The following is a 4,280-nucleotide window of genomic DNA, read 5'->3' as shown; positions in this document are numbered from 1 at the left end:
AAAGATTTCAAAAAATGTTTTGCGCAGTCCTACGAAGACCTATGTGGAATCGCTCTTGAGATTGTGCAGCTTAGGATCGCTCTCAGCCTCGAGACTCGACCCCCCTTTGCTTTCAAACCTTGAACCTTAACTTAGAATGTTCAACGGTCAACTGCAGTATGAGGCCTATGTGGCCAGCTTCAAAGCAGCCCTCGACCTAGGGGCAGAAAAATGTCAGATGTGCTCGAAGAGCCGAAGATGGATCATCTTGCAAATCAATGAAGACTGGCAAGAATGCCAAATCCCAGAAGGGAGGAAAGAAGAAAGTTTGTGCTGAAGAAGAACTGAGTTCCTATCCACAACACTAGGGGCAATTTCAGTCCCAATTGGATGGACTCTTACATCATCAACGAACAGTAGCCATTCTCCTAGATTCAGATGACTTCAGGATCTCAAAACTATTTGACATGGACAAAGCTTCACTTTTACCCTTGAGAGGCTCGCTGGGCCAAAAACTCGGAAGGGCAACCCAGGCAAAAGTTAGAGCAAAGAAAAGAATGCAAAAAAAAAAGAGAAGAAAAAAAAAAACGAAAAAATGCAAAGAATGAAAAAAAAAAGAAAAGAAGAAAATAAATGAAAAGAATTAAAAAGAAAAGAAGAACAAAGCTTGCAAGGTTGAAAACCCAGAAATGGTGGCCTTGGCAAAAGTTAGAGCACAAAAGGAGAGGTTAATACCCGAGTGTACCTTACCCCGAACTACGCAAGGCTTGATTCCCATCTTTGGGATACGTAGGCAACTTCATTCTGAAGTCCAGCCGTAAAACACTTCAAATTCGATTGTATCCATGTGATGGTTTTGGTCATCTTTTTCTTCTCTGTATCCGAGAGTTCGGTTGTGATCGTCACTCTGAAGACTGATTACGATGCGCTTTGGTGCCATTCAAACAAGGGGCAACTTTCTGTTGCTATACAATGTGCTGCGGTGCTATTCAAACTAGGGGCAACTTTCAATTGCCATGCAGTGCCGTTCAAACAAGGGGAAATTTTTCATTGTTTATGGGTCCGAGGTCGTGCATCTCAAGAGTAGGTTCCGTGCTCGTTGAGCAGTGGCCGTTTGCAAAAATAGTTTTTGAAAATTTTTACTGAGGTTGACTAATTCTCTCGAAAATTATTCCATTTTTCTAAAAGCTAAACCATTTCTCGGACCCGAAAAAGGAAAATTTTCAGTGCTCATAACCTGACTTGCGTGATTTCAAATCAGAAAATCGAACAAGCATGTCAATCTAACTCTCATGTTGGTCAAAATTGTTTTAGTAGAAAACCAAAACAAAAAATGGTCAAAATTATGAATTAGGGGCACAGTTGAGTTAGGTTTCCTGTCTTTCCCCCGTTGTCAACATACTTGCCAGAAAAGGGCACTCTACTTGCCGGAAAGGACACTCTACTTGCCAGAAAGGGCACTCTACCTGCTAGAAAAGGGCACAACTAAAACTAACAACAAAGGGCTGAAAGCTCTCTCATCCTCCAAGCAATGAGGTATCAGGCCATGTACAAAGCATGAATTGGAATGGATCAAGATTTTCCACTCCCTCATCTGGACAGATCTAACCACGTCTAAACTTCCCGGCAGAGCATCGACAGCCGATGTCAGCTGCAGATTCGCTACACGCTCAGTTGCAGCACAACCCCTCTGTGGGAGGAACTCACTAGCTATGCGCAGAAAAAGAAGAATCTAGCTGAGTGCTAGGGGCAAGAGCCCGCAACTTTTGGTTTATCCATAACCACTCAAGGGAGGGATAAAAAATGAGAGATTAAAGAATTGAGAGATGTGCGCTGAGAGAAAAAGTGAGGAAAAGGGTTTGGTGAGAAAAGCCGAACCTGAGGGCTTGATGTGAGAATCACAAATAAGAAATGGTGGGAAACAATACCCGGAGAAACTGGCTCCTCGTGCACCGAGAGGTCTCTTGCCTTTGTAATACAGCTGAGTGTTGTGTTTGTGCATTTTTGTTTGTCTCTATTCTTGTTTTGAGTCGTTTGAGTGTCAACAGATGTTTAGGTCATGTTAGCTTGTTTTTTCTTCGTTGAGTTGTGTTTAGGTTGTTCTACCTTTGTTTTCCATTGTTGAGTCGTTTTGGCTGTGGTCAGTTGTAGGCTCAATACCCAGTTGAGAGCCCTTTTCTCATTTCAATTTCAAAAATCTTTTTGTGCTTAGAGTGCCGTGTCGTTCTCCACATTTGTGCAAAACAGGATTGGTTCTTTCATAAAGCTGCAGGGTTCAACCTAGGTCATGTCAGAATAGTAAAACAAGGACCTACCTGAAGCTATTTAGGGTCCGGACTGCAAAGCAAAAGAAAAGAGGGAAAATTTGAAGCATCTTAGCATGTTTCACCTTCAGAAAATTCCTAGATTGCATTCCATATGCACCTCCTCAGACCTTGTTAATGCTACCGAAGTATGAGTGCACCTCTACCTCAAGTGTAAGCCTACTTCAAGTCAAAATGGCGGTCTAAGCAGCACATGTGGTTTTCACATACCAATGTCATCTCTTGCCAACATAAACGGGGTGTACCCTTTTCGAGCTGAGTGTGTTGCAAAGCCCTCTGAGAGATAAATTAGAGGCACCAGAGTACATGTTTGATGCCCCTCTATTACATAGAATGTGCACTTTCATATACACTGTTGTTGCATGCGCATCGTTATGATTCATGCATAGAATATGCTTGCTTTCGATTCTGCATAGAATATGCTTTGCTTGTCTCATACATAGAATATGCTTTCAATAATGCATAGAATGTGCTTCCATACTTGCATAGAAAATGCTCATATCTGTTGCGTAGAAAATACCCTCATACTTGCATAGAAGATGTATTTTATCGCACTGTGCACTTACACTTTGTATCTCACTAGCATTGTCTTGTGCATCTTGTGGTTGTATCTCGCTCACACTATCTTGTGCATTTCAAATCACTTGCGTTGTTTAGCGTATCGCACTGTTTAGTGCATTTCAAATTACTCGCGCCGTTTAGCGTATCGCACTGTTGGTGCATTCCAAATCAATCGCGCTGTTTAGCGTATCGCACTGTTTTGTGTAGTTTACATTCACGCTATTTTGCGCATTGCACTGTTTTGTGCAGTTTACATTCGCGTTGTTTTGCGCATCGCACTGTTTTGTGCAGTTTATCATTTGCGCTATTTTGCGCACCTCAATCGCACTGTTTTGTGCAGTTTACATTCGCGCTATTTTGCGTATCGCACTGCCCTGTGCATTACATTCATTCGCGCTATTTTGCGCACCTCAATCGCACTGTCTTGTGCTTTGCATATCGCATCGCGCTATTTTGCGCACCTTACCTGCACTTGTTAGTGCATTGCATCGCGCTATCTTGCGCACCTTATCTGTATCGCACTGTTTTGTGCATTCACCTTGCTTATACTGTTTTGTACACCTTTAGCATCGCACTATTTTGTGCATCTGTTTAGCACTATTTTGTGCATTCACTCTACATCGCACTGTCTTGTGCACCTTTCTCTGGTCTAGGAGACCTTAAATCCTCTAAAAGTGCAACTCTTTTGGTGTTTGTCGTGCCCGAACGACTTCCGATGGTCTGGTATAGCCACCTGTCTGTGTTTGCGGTGAGTTCCTAGAAGACCAACTGAGACGGTGGAAACTAGAGTTCGAATGGCTCATACCTAGAACGTAAAGGTTCGGAATTTCCGAGACTAAAGTCTGGTTTAAATACCCAGGGGTCTATCCTCGGCTTGAAATCTGTATGGCAGCCCCATAGATTGAGATAGCATGTGTATGCGCCTCAATTCTGGATACCGAATCAACCTAGTCTGTCACCCTGTTAGAGAATAGGGAAAGCTGCGACCATAGTCAGGGAGAAAAGTAGTACCTGCGGTTTAACTGAGAAGAAAGGGAAGATTCCCACATCAGCATGAGGTAGGACATTGCTAAGGTAGGTCATTGCCAAATGCCCCTGTAAGGTACCTTCGCTTCCTAACTACTACATCATCTAGTATGTCCATTGCATTGCATATAGAATACATTGCATAATAGTTTGCATGCATTTACTACATTATCCATTTATGGCTTGCGCCTTTCCATGTTGAGCTTGGTCTGGTATGTGCCAATACTTTTCACATCGAAGCATGGTTATGAGATTTTGTGTACGCACCTATTCCACTAATGGGATTGTGGTTTGAGGGTGACGGCACCATTTTCCGTGTTAGATGTGGTTTGTTTGTGTCCATGCCTTTCCTAGGCAAGATACGGTTTGGCCGTGCCCCTTATACATTGC

The sequence above is a fragment of the Camellia sinensis genome, chromosome 6, assembly GCF_055761805.1.
Source record: "Camellia sinensis isolate YWXY chromosome 6, ASM5576180v1, whole genome shotgun sequence".
In the NCBI taxonomy this organism is placed as follows: Eukaryota; Viridiplantae; Streptophyta; class Magnoliopsida; order Ericales; family Theaceae; genus Camellia; species Camellia sinensis.
The sequence above is the reverse complement of the archived record's forward strand: the minus strand, read 5'-3'. Positions refer to the sequence as shown.